Genomic DNA, 13,445 nt, shown 5'->3' with positions numbered 1-13,445 from the left:
CTGCAAAGGAGCATAACCCCCCTCTTTATATCCCATGCAGCATCATCATTAGTTGCCGCTCTTACTAGCTCTGTAGGCTTGACCGGCTGTGGAGTGTCCACAACCCAGTCTAGCTCAGCACAAACAAATGCCTGTTCTAGCTACTTTCTTCCTCCACTCAGTGTAATTGTCACCTCTGAGTGTTGGAACATCTTTTAGCAACTCATCAAGTGAAAGCCTCCTAAAATCACAATTTAAGTGAGATCTATATAACCAATCAGATGCATTAATCTAACGTTGGTCAAATTAAACATACAATTGTCTATGCAATTAAATCTATATTACCGTTGGGTAAAATATTAGAAATAAATGCACCTTTAATTTCAATAATAAAACATGATCATGTTATTAACAACGTTGGTCATAAAAATAACATAATCATTTCATTTCAATAATCACTTTTAACATGCTCTTAAAATATAATTCTATCTAAACTTTTATTTTCTTTGCAAAAAGCACTATTAATTATTTACGCAGCGGAAAAACATGAATAAAAATCATGAACTTTTTTATTCATTTCAGGAACTTCTCTTTCACCGAATAAAAATCCTGAACTTTTCTTGTTCTGAAAATTTTCTCATTTAATTTTCAGTTTACTATTCTATTTTCTAAACAAAAAAATTCGATGGAAAAAAATTTGCATAGAAAAACTATTTATGAAATCTGCCAAAAAAAGCTGGACAAAAACTATTAAAAAACATGTAGCTTCAGCCGGCCTCGGCCTGGCGTGGGAGGCCCGCAGCAGCCCATGGCCTCCTCCTCCGCGCGCTCGTGCGAGCCGTCCTCGCCTCGATCTAGGCCACCGGCTTTAGCCCAGCGCTGCCTCCTCCTCTTTGGCCCAAAAGGCCCAGCGCAGCTTTAGGTTTTTGATCTGCACCGCCTGTGGAGATCCGACGGCCAGCCGCGTGTTTCGCTCGAACAAAACAGATCGCCAGCCGCTCGAACAGAAACCCCAGATCCATTCTTTCCCACGCACTCGCGCCGCTCGCCTCCTCTGTTCATTCAAACACGGCGACGGCGGGCCAACGGTGGCGCTCAGCCAGGCCGCGGCGACGGGATCGAGGACCAACGCGACGCGTGTGCCTCCGCTTTCTTGCCCTTTCTCTTCATCCTGTTCTCCCCTACCCACCGCATCTTCTGGCAAAGAGGGAGATGTGGCTGAGTAGGTGCGGGTGAGATCCCCGCCGGCCGCCGGCGACAGCGTCGAGCCACCACGCTGAGCGAGCCGCCTTCTCTTTCCCTTCCCTCTTTTTCTGTCTCCATCTCTACTTCAACAGAGAGAGAGAGAGACTGGAGAGCCTCCTCTTCCCCTCTGTGCCCGATGGACGACGATGATCTATGCTGTTGTTGCCTCCCCTTCGCCAGTGACGCGTTTCCCTTAGCGGAAGCGCCCCGCCGTCGAACGACGTGGCTGCGGTGCCCCTTTTCCCTTTGCAGGGTGTGTTCTTCTTCCGAACAGCTCGGCTTGCCGATGCCCATTCAGATCGAGAGGAACTGGCGCGGCCTTGCAGCGGCGCACTTTGCCGGCGAGCATGAGGCACTCTCCTGTGAGATCTTTTCCCTATTCTAGGGTTCTTTTGGGAAGGGAAGTTCTTTTGATTTCGTACCGAAAATCCAAAACCCAAACTCTGGTTGATACTATTGTTAGATCACTGGATCGGTTAGGGTTAGGGATCCCTGCGGTCCTACCTTCTCCTTTGGCTGACGAGCTCGAGCCAGAGGCCATCGTGGTGCTGTGGCGCACGGTGATGGCGCAGTGTGGGCAAGGTGGTGGCGGCGGAGCTTCACGTCGGCCTAGCGCAAAACCCTAGATCGAATTGGTGTGTTGGTGGTGTTGTGGTGCATGATCAACCTCGTAATCTGTGCCCCGGCACCCCACCTCTTTAAATTGCGCTGGCGACAGGGGCCCACCAACCATGGTTTGGTTGGGCGCCCCCGATAAGGGTGCAATGCAAGGGGCCCGTTCAATCTGTTGGGTTCGAACGGGTGAGAGATCAACCTAAGAATACTCACATTTTAATTAGGGTATAAAAATAGTTTGAGTAGGCAAAGACTCTTCAACTAGGAAGAAAAGTCCTCCCTTGAGTATCTTGCATGTCATTGTCATGTTAGGTTATCTTTGGTTTGGAGGAATTTTAACATGTTTTTGGTTGATTCTAATTACTCTATGTGAACCAAGCTCTTTTACAGTACCTCAAAATTGTTGTGAGCCACCCATCCATCCTAATCTAGCTAATAGTCAAACTTATATGGTACTCTCACATAAAATTTAAGGAGTACCACCTCCAAATAGGGGAGAGTACCTTCATTATAGTGGTAAAATTGTACTCAAATGTGATTAAACAAAATAAAATTACTGAAATAGTTAATTATCAACCAGGATTGGACTTTCTCGTACATGTGACTGCAATGTCGAGTCCCAAGATTAGAAGAGGCAATGGGCTTGGGAATAGGCAAAATGGGGTTCATTGTGTGTGCATGTGCCTCGCTCTCATGGGTGTTGCTTAATGGTTTCATCTATGGCAGAGCAAGTTTGGCCCACACATAACATGCAAGTCACTTGTCGCCATGCATCGGCTTGAAAGACTTATTATACCCATAATGGTACTACTTTGATGGTACTACTTTGATGAAACCACAAAATCATCCTAGGAATAAGAAAATGAGGGGGAAATTGATATATCTATTACTACCACACAACCACCATAGCCTTGATGGACTACTCACACATTATCGAATAACTGTGGAGGTTTCGTGGATTGGATCTATTACCATGGGTACAAACCAATCCTTCGCAATTTATCGTGGATTTCAGTGGAGAAAAGAGTTGGGCAGTATTTTTGCCTCGAAGGATTTTTCTTTGTCCGTGGACCGTCCTTGTTCGTTCCTCTATAAATACACCCATAAATGAGGTCCTCTCTCTCTCTCTCATATGCTCTTTATGGTGTTGGCTAACCAGCAAAGATTCTGGCATGTACTACTAGTGATAACCGCAAAAGGAAAGATTGCATAGCTTTTGTCACACAACTGTGTCCATCTTTGGGCTTTCACGGAATACAAAAAATGAGGGGCCAACCAAGTCCACGAAACCCTATGCCAATGCAAATACATTAATACATGCACATAATATAACATCCCAGATTAGAGCACGACGGAGCAATTAATGGACACTTGTCCAATGTATTTGTAAAGTGTATAACAACCAATGATAGGACCAAGATGTAACTATCATCATTACACATCCTCATTAGAACAAATTAAGATGTCTCTACCGCATACCCATAATGGTACTACTTCAGTGAAATAACAAAACCATCCTAGGTCTAAGAAAATGAGGGAGAAATTGACATATCTACTACTACACAACCTCTATAGCCTTGATATACTACTCACACATTATGGGATCATCGTGGAGGATATGTGGATTGGATCCATTACCATGGGTACAAACCAATCCTTGGCAATCTATCATGGATTTTTGGAGACGAGAGTTGGGCAGTATTTTGGCCGTGAATACTTTTTCTTTGTCAGTGGCTCATCCTCCTCCATTCCTCTATAAATACACCCATAAATTAAATTATTATGACGGATGCGATCTAGGGTCAAAATGGTGGCGATAATGGTTGGATGAGAGGGGTGGAGCGACTGGTGGGCCCAACAAGCCCTATCGTGCCCTCTTGCTACACCCCATGAATGTAATTTTTGTATGAATTTCTTTGTCTTCCTATTCTTTTGTATTTAGGATTTTTCTATTTATTGCCGTCATTCTTTGACATTTCTCAAAAAGGGAGATGATATAAACTGTCATATATGGCAGCAAAATTGGAAACAAAGTAATGTAACTGATAAAAAAGACACATAGTGGCACACATGTGCGGGCACCGACCCCATCTCATGCTTTTTCTTTGGACTTCCAATTTGAATCTATTATATCTTTTGAAGCAAAAGTCCAATTTATGTTTCATTTGCATATTGGGTCCTAGTGATGAGGGCATTGAAATAAAATCACTTTTGAATATGTTATACCATGTTTTTACAACTTCACTACGTTTCACATGCTAAAACATGGTAGGAATGAATGATAAATTCACTAAGTTTCAGAAGCTAAAAACCCAAAACCATGAAGGGAACTTTGAGGAGTCAAACGAATTTGTGTATTGTGAGGAAATTATGTTGAGGCCCGACCGGGCAGGTGTGTGCACCTACGAATTTCCGGTTAAAATGACATGAATAGACATCATAAAGGTAGAAGAAGACGTGACTGTTTTTGGACGTATTAACACCTTCATAGAATGCAATGCGCCACGATGATGTAACAGCCATGAATAACCCATTTCAATACAAATACCCAATTCACATGAATATATGAATATGAATGCTAATGTGCAGAGACATGTTTCTCGATTTAACTGGTTCATGCAATGATGTAGTGAGTTGCATTAATTATGCCTTCTTGTATGTATTCTTATTATGCCTTCCTGTAAATATTTCAAAATAGAATGCCACAACACGAGGGGGCTAGCTAACAATGGCGATGATAAAGGTGCCGAGATCACGAGAGGAGAGGAAGAAGAATAACACTGTTTTGTGGGCTGCCGACATGAAAACTATGGATTCAACCTGAAAGAAAAGTGTACATTAGCCACGGCAAATTGCACATGTTACTGGTGCAATTGGGCTGTAAGATATTTATGGTACTAATACATCTCAAACATATTGATAATTTTTTATTTCATAATATTATAATATCACTTTTGAATACTTTTTATAGCAATTTTTTTCCAGACGAACCTATTAATTAAGTGCACAGAGCCAGTTACCGTTTTCTGCATGTTTTGACTTCTCAGAAAATCAATATCTGTGGAACTCAGAATACCATAGGGTCTTATGGTGATTTTTTGAAGTACTACCTCGTCCTGGTTTATTGGTCCCCATTGTAATCTATGCCAAAATTTGACCATAAATTTAACTAATAAAATGTTCATGCATGTCACAGAAAATTATATCATAAAAAACTATGTTCAAATACGAATACAACGATATAATTTTTGTTAACATGCACTAGTATTTTGTCAGTTACTTTTTTTTGAAGGTTAAGACAGTAGGAAAGATCCCTACTGCATATGTATTAAATAAAAAATGGAACTATTACATTGTGGTAATTACAAAGGTGGGTAGTGGTTGAGGGCTAACAATGTACAACAACTAAGAGTCCTGATGCAGGTGTTGTAGGATGGAAGAGACAACATGTCTTTTATGCTCTGGCAATGTATATTGAATGTTGCTAAAGTCACATTTGAACTGATCCCACCAAGAGGTCATGGAAGGCACGATGTGTCTAAAGTAGTGATTGTTGCGCTACTTCCATAGGCTCCAAGTAGCAACCAGGAAAATTTACATGATCATTTTGCGAGGACGCCGTGTCTTCAGTTGTTCCACAAGATCCAGCCTATTCCCAACCGTAGCCCAGGTGATGTTTAACCGCCGCCAACAATCCTTGCTAACCAAGAGATGTTCTACTGTTTCGTCAACGTGAAGACCGCAGAGCAGGCAATCAAGGTTGGAACCAATGTTGTAATGCCTCCTTTTTAGCATGTTCCGAGTGTTGAGGCAATCTGACAAAAGGAACCAAGCGAAGACCTTGATTTTTGGGGTGCACTTAGTGCGCAAAAGCCAACGGAATGCCACGTGTGCGACTACATCTCGAAAGAAGAATCGATAGTACGTGCCAGTCTTGAACACAGTCGACCCCCAATAATAAGACCAAACATCGTCCTGCTCATCAAAATTCACCGCCGCGACGTCGATCTGCAAAAGCTTGAGCTCATCATGGGCTTGTGTGGAGAGCGGCAGCTGAAAGGTTTCATGCAGGGTGGTGGCCGTTAGGAAGTCTCGGACCGACAAATCTTCGTCTTGGACGTAAGAGAAAGCCCTCGGGTATTTATTAGCTTATACAGCATTATTCCAGTTGTCTTTCCAAAAAAGTGCAGATGTACCCTATTTGATTTGAACATGAGTGATACCGCGATATATTGGCATTAGGTGAACAAGATCGCGCCACCAGCAGGAGCCGCATATGTCGGTTGCATGGGGGATCGAATCAACATAGTACGTCTCCCAAACCAGCTGCACCCAAGGAATGCCCATTTTGTTGAAAAACTTATGAAGGAATTTGAGAAGCAGGCCGTCATTTTGAACATTCAGATCAAGAATCCCGAGGCCACCACTAGATTTAGGTCGACAGACCATGGGCCAAGCAGCTAGTGAGTTATGTTTGTCGCCATCCGCAGTTTTTTTTCTTCTAGAGACAGTATCTGCGTATTTTTTCCAACTGAGCAAGGATTTTCGGCGGCAGACGCAGGGTGCCCATCGGATAGATGGCGAGCGAGGTAATGAGCGAGTTGAGCAGAGCCAACCTTCCGGCATGTGACATGACAGACATAGCTGCTGTGATCTTTCTTTCAGCTTTGCACACAAATGGTGTCATATCAAGAATCGAAGGTCGCGTGGTCCCTAAGGGCAAACCCAGGTAAGTAAATGGCATGTTGGCTTGGGTGCAACCAAAAAGGTTGGCCAGAGCATTGCAAGTGTCCGCCGGCGTGTTGATAGGCACTTGTGTGGATTTATGAAAATATCTTAAGGCCAATGAAGGTGGCGTAGTCTTTAAGAATTTGTTTTATCTTGGCTGCTTGGAGAAGACACCCCGGCAACACTATGATAGTGTCACCCGCATACTGGATTACCGGATACTTTGCATCACCTTTGGGAGGGATGGGCTGTCTGATTAGGCCTTGATCAAGTGCTTCGTTAATGGCAGACTACAAGAGATCGGCCGCAATGATAAAAATGAGGTGAGACATGGGATCTCCTTGGCGTACTCCACATTTGCACTGAAATTGCCAACCAGGTACACCGTTCAAAAGCACAGAAGACTTGTCAGTTAAATTTTTGGTAAAAATTTAGCACAAATTACATAGGGGACTAATAAACCAGGACGGAGGTAATATAGAAGATTCCAATAAGTGATGGGAGAGGCCAGGGGGCCACCTCATGGAGTAGACATGTGGGGCCCCCTAGCACCGCCTTGCGCCGATTCCTTTGCCCATAAACCCCATATTTTTCGAAAACATCTATACCATTTTTCCATGCTTTTTTCCGCCGCCACAAGTTTCTGTTCCGGGGAGATCTAATCTGGAGGCCTGTACCAGCATCCCGCTGGAGGGTGAATCCATTACTGGAGCCATCTCATCAACCTTGTTACCATCAAAAACTTGTGTGAGTAGTTTCCTTAGGACGTTATGGTCCATACCCGTAGCTAGATGGCAGCCTCTCTCTCTCAAGTGATTCAATACAAAATTCTCATGAGGTGCCTGACATGATCGGCATCAATAAAATGTAATCATTGTTTATGTTTGTTAGAATATGATGAATTGTCACTTTATTATCAGATTGTTCCTTGAATTATATTTAACCTTATGAAGTTTCTTTGGTCCACAAGTGTATGCTTCTCAATCTATTTGTCATCTCTGACCATGATTGGTAGGTAGTTCTTTATAGATATTTGTGCATGGTAGTAGTTCTTTATATTTGGATAGAAGTAATTGCTTGCATTAATCATGGGTCATGGCAAAAAATTTGCATGCTGCTCATGGCTTTAAATTCGGATGGTCATAGCTACTTTGCTGAATGAGTTTGATATATCAGTAGGAACAAAACAGGTTCGTGTACTTTCTCGCCTATCGAAGTTCTAAGGAGGACGACAACCGAAGCCATCTGTATTTCCTTAAGCCATTCATCTAGTAATGTTTATACCCTTCTACTCTAGTTATCCTTGGATATATAGCTTCTAATGTTGAGCAGGAATACTCCGTGACATCTCTCATCCCTTGTATTCTTGGAAAAAAGGTAGATCCACCATGGAGTGAGTGGATACACAAAGAAAGTAGCATTTCATCACTTTGCTTGGGAGAAGGCTAGGATCTTGCTATACGTAGATCTGATTGTATATATTCATAGATCTGATTGTATTATCGTGCCTATGATGCTATTATTTATGGCTAATATGATTTCCCTCGCATATTATATTTTAATATCTTGCTTCTACAATTGTAGGAGTAGTTGGTACTTATCTTATTGTATGTAGGGTCTTGTTTATTTATATCACATACGGAGTCTGTAGATAGATACCAATGTATATATAGATAGAGTAAGGATTTTCTGATACATATAAAAGAACACGATGAGATAAGAAAGTAATAGTTTTGCATTACTATGTAGGGCATATACGTTTAGAAATTATTGAAGTAATCAGCGTAGATAATCATGAATATGTGATAGTGAATTCAGGAAATTATGTCAATATACTTTTTGAGAGTAATTTAAGTCTACTTGATTACATCTCGGTCTAGGAAACTCATACAGATGAATTTTAAGTATTCTTAATGTGGAGTAACATCCAACTATGTTGGAAATTAAAATCTAAATCTAAATGTACTAAATTGGCAACTAAAGTCTACTTGATTTCATTTTTCACTACCACATTCTTTTTTCTTAAGATATTTGTTCATTGCTACCTTTAATAAGTCTACACATGAGAATAAATATTTTGTTTCATGATAACAGATCACCATGGATGGGGAGTTGCCGGAATACGACAGTGATGTGCAAAATATGTTGGACCTCTTCATCACAAGCGAGCAGGGCCACCTACTCCAGCACGAGAATGGTGATGAGATGCATGGCCTGCTGGGAGCCACTACCAACATGGGCAACACTGACGATGCCAACGCTGCTGCTGCAGACAAAGGCAACAATAACGATGGAGAGATCAATAGTGAGCAGAGAATGGTGACAAGGCGTGCAAATTATAACCGTCTCCGTGGAGAACAAATCCAACAACTTTGAAGTGTACAATACATACTCAATCAATGTTTCTTACCTATCAAAAAAGATGTGTGCTAATCCATTTTCATTAACGTGATATGTAGTGTGTTCCAAGAAAGCCCTTATCCAGATGCGAAACTCCGGCAAGACCTTAGCGAGAGGCTTGGCATGAGTGCCCTGCAGGTCAAGTTTTGGTTCCAAAACAAACGCTCCTCCAGCAAGGTATATATTCCATTCTTTTCCACAGTGAATTACATAACATTTGGGCACATGGGTCACCTAAGACATGCAGCTATGCAAGTTTTACTGTTAAACAGTACAAACCCCACTAAAAATAGTAGCATTATTGGTCATCTAATATTACAATGTAGTACTATATAATCCCCTCGTGAACATGGTAGCATGCATACTTTGCTAACCCACTAAAATGACGCATACTTGAAATTAATAAATGCAGGGCAAGAGGCAACTACAGGACACCAAAAATCTTCAGGGAGAGAACCAGATGCTAAAAGATGAAAACCAAGCTATCAAGTGGGTTGTTGAACACAAGACATGCCTCAAATGCGCAGGGGTGATACTAAAAACTCAGGATACCTCGGAGCACCAACGCCTGTGTACAGAGAATATGAGGCTCAAGGAAGAACTCCGCCGTGCCACCGCCTATCTTAAAGAGGGTCTCTACCGTAATGGCATGTGGCCCCAATTTACCCGCAACTTAGCACAGCGTCTTCTGTGTTAGTCAACGTCACATGAACCCTAGTTTCCTTTATTCCTCGGCCAGCAAATAACGCGCCATGTCGTGTGTGTATGCACACGACTTGGCTGCTGGTTTATTTCTTTATGTAGACTGTTGTGGTTGCTATATGGGATGGCATGAGACCTAGCGATTGCGGCAGCAATGTTGGGGTTCTGGAGTGAGTGGCTTTGGGATGGCATTGCCATGAAGCTCGGTCCAACTCATGTCTTTCTCCCTTCCTATTTGTACCTGAACGGCTCAAGTAGTGGTCAAATGAATAGACAAGCAAAAAAAAAATTTCTGCTAGTTGAATGCCGCACAAGAATTTTGTGTGTCTTGTAACATTTGATCGTGTGAGTGTGCCATTCATTGAGATAGCTTTTACGTTGATCCTTCTCGGCAACAAAAAGTGGTATGAGATCATTGATCCTGTTCTGGAGCCTTTGCTTGCCATCCACACACACACTTCTCGGTGCGTGCACCTACAGAGTCATGCCCGGATCTGGATGACACGGACCTGCGGCGAGCTACAAGTAGTAGTACAGAATTCGGTGAACCGGATGGTCATGCCCAAGAATTATGCCAAATTGGCTCCTCTGTCCCGTATGAATCGGCAAGTGTTGGGCTACTGCAAGGCCGTGGAGCAGAAAGCAGCAGCCAGCTTCTGGCTCAGCGGTTGGCAGAAAGCAGTCAGAGCGAAATTTTGCCAAATTGACATGGATCGGTTCGACTCAGCGGTTGGCAGAAAGCAGTCAGAGCGAGCAGCCAGCTTCTGGCTGCAGTGCGTGCATTCTTAATGTTATATAGGAGTAAAATCACTGCAGCGGCAAAGGAACGACACCAATTACTTGGGGCTTTCCAGAGCTGCAGAGCAGATATGAACAAGAGCCAAAGGTGACCCTCAAGATCATTGGTTAGTTCCCCGACAAATAAAAACGATACAATTGATTCGGGTTTTTATGATCAATTTATGCACGAGCTTGACACATCACTTGACTTGTACGTACGCCCTTTCATGTGTAACTCAACCTTGTTTGTGCAGACTCCACTGGGCCTCTCCTAGATCATGTATTAAACAGAAAAAGGTAGGAGGTCAGTCGACATGCAAGTAGATCAGTTAATGGTGATTGAATGGTTGATCATTAGTGAATTGAGAAAACTAGCTAGCTACCTTCAAACAGTTTTGCTAGAACTCATCTAGATGAGATATAATTTGGTCTCATTCACCTTTTATAGTCATTGGATGTGATGTTATAAGATGCGTGTGTGCTGATGTGGATTATTTTTGTTCTTGATTTCCAAGTGAATGAGACCAAATTATATCTCATTTAGATGAGTTCTAGTTACTCCCACCTTCAAAACCGTTTTGGCAGCGGGCTGGAGATGAATCTTTTCTCATAATCCACTACCATATTGCTTCACGATGATTACCATTCGTACGATAAATGTCCGTGTGAAACACGTTTCGTTAAATTACCCGAAAAGTGTTAAGAATCAGTGGGCGGGTTGCAACCCAACCATTGCACTGCGGTGGAGATGGATCATGGATCATGGGTCTATCTTTTTTGGAAAGGTGCCACCACTGTCAACTGCTAGTGGTGATATGTTTTGTTCGCTCGTTGGTGTAAGATGAAACACACGCTTCTCTCGTTCCTGCCGTTTGCACTGCACTCATTAGATTATCATTCAGCTGTATGCATGCATGCATCCCATGCGCCGCTACAAGGGAAGCACCGATGACCGCATCGCCACTTTCATACTGGTCCACTTATTACAAAGGCGACCGTGGCCGAGCACAAAATGACGGCACTCTCATATATATGTCAAACCTTTTGTGCTACTTTTTGTCCCCCGCTATCTACCCTGCAGCATCCTAAGGTTTTATCTCCGCCCTCGCGTGACAAGCTGAAAGGTACAAGTTTACGGAAAAAGGCTTTCACCCCGTTTTATATATAAAACAAAGATCACCAACATCCCGATACAAACGCACGCCACCACAATAAAAACACACATCCAAGGTATGATATACAGACGCTGAGCGCAGCAACACCACACCTAACTACGAAGAGATGAAGCCGCATACGACGATCCGTGGACTCCAAGACGGCGCCTCCAGCAAGGATACGACACCAGAGCGCCGCCACCGCCCGATCCAAGGATCAGAGTATCCCCAGGAGCACACGATGGGCGATGAGAGCCGCGACGACGCCTTCAAGAAGGAAACGAGTTTCGCCGCCGCCGATCTGTCCGCAGAAAGAACATGTTTTCACCCCGGCCAACACTCACCGCCACCGAACGCCACATCCCGGCTGCCACGCCGCCCGCACGGCCGTGGTCACCGGGCAGCACCAAGCCGCGGGCTCTGCCCAAAAGCACCACGCTACCACCACTGGGGCCGCCGGCCCGGCATCCCAGACCTAGGCAACACCTGACCCCAGACCCACCGCTACGCCAACCGAAGAGACGAGCGGAAAGGCGCCGCCTTTCGCACCCCTGGACGACCCCCAGCGCCGAGACTCAATAGGCCGGCCACAACTGGCCTCCATCGCCTGTCCTACAGCCCCGAGCGCGAGACGAGCTCCGTCCCGCCGCCGGGCGCGAGAAGAGCTCCGTCCTGTAGCTCCGGGCCCGAGACGAGCGATGGACCGTTGCTGGGAGAGGGCCAGCCCTTGGACCGAAGTATCGCCCGGACAACGAGGAGATGGAGCGATGGTCGAAGCGGTCTGACCGCAAACGAGCCGACGTTGGAGATAGCCAGCTGATACGTCTCCGACATATCTATAATTTTTGATTGTTTCATACTATTATATTATCAACCTTGGATGTTTTATATGCATTTATATGCTATTTTATATGATTTTTGAGACTAACCTATTAACCTAGAGCCCAGTGCCAGTTCCATTTTTTCCTTGTTTTTGAGTATCGCAGAAAAGAAAAATCAAACGGAGTCCAATTGACCTGAAACTTCACGGAACTTATTTTTGGAATGGAAGCAATCCAGAAGACTTGAGGTGTACATAAGGGAAGCAACGAGGAAGGCACGAGGCAGGGGGCGCGCCCACCCCCCTGGGCATGCCCTCCACCCTCGTGGCTCTCCTGATGTATTTCTTCCTCCTATATATATCCATATACCCTAAAAACTTCGAGGAGCAGAATAGATCGGGAGTTCCGCCGCCAGAAGCCTCCGTAGCCACCGAAAACTAATCTAGCCCCGTTCCGGCACCCTGGCGGAGGGGGAATCCCTCTCCAGTGGCCATCTTCATCATCCCGGTGTTCTCCATGACGAGGAGGGAGTAGTTCTCCCTCGGGCTGAGGGTATGTACCAGTAGCTATGTGTTTGATCTCTCTCTCTCTCTCTGTGACGCCCCCGATTCAATCGTACACTAATCATACACGCAAACGTGTACGATCAAGATCAGGGACTCACGGGAAGATATCACAACACAACTCTACAAATAAAATAAGTCATACAAGCATCATATTACAAGTCAGGGGCCTCGAAGGCTCGAATACAAGAGCTCGATCATAGACGAGTCAGCGGAAGCAACAATATCTGAGTATAGACATAAGTTAAACAAGTTTGCCTTAAGAAGGCTAACACAAACTGGGATACAGATCAAAAGAGGAGCAGGCCTCCTGCCTGGGATCCTCCTAAACTACTCCTGGTCGCCGTCAGCGGGCTGCACGTAGTAGTAGGCACCTCCCGAATAGTAGTAGTCGTCATCAACGGTGGCGTCTGGCTCTTGGACTCCAGCATCTGGTTGCGACAACCAGAAAGAAAGGA

The 13,445-nt window shown here is 44.2% G+C and overlaps 1 pseudogene across 1 annotated transcript; it reads left to right on the top strand.

Moving 5' to 3' along the window:
• The first annotated feature begins 8,667 nt into the window (after positions 1-8,667).
• LOC147978715 (homeobox-leucine zipper protein HDG1-like) lies at positions 8,668-9,934 on the top strand (annotated as a pseudogene). The gene is made up of 3 exons (XR_015599614.1): positions 8,668-8,993; positions 9,027-9,144; positions 9,380-9,934. The product of XR_015599614.1 is annotated as a homeobox-leucine zipper protein HDG1-like (transcript).
• The last annotated feature ends 3,511 nt before the right edge of the window (positions 9,935-13,445 follow it).

Source organism: Triticum urartu, chromosome 3A (genome assembly GCF_056163025.1).
Source record: "Triticum urartu cultivar PI428250 chromosome 3A, HENAU_Tu73, whole genome shotgun sequence".
NCBI lineage: Eukaryota > Viridiplantae > Streptophyta > Magnoliopsida > Poales > Poaceae > Triticum > Triticum urartu.
Note: the sequence above shows the minus strand (reverse complement) of the source record. Positions and strands in the feature narration are given on the sequence as shown.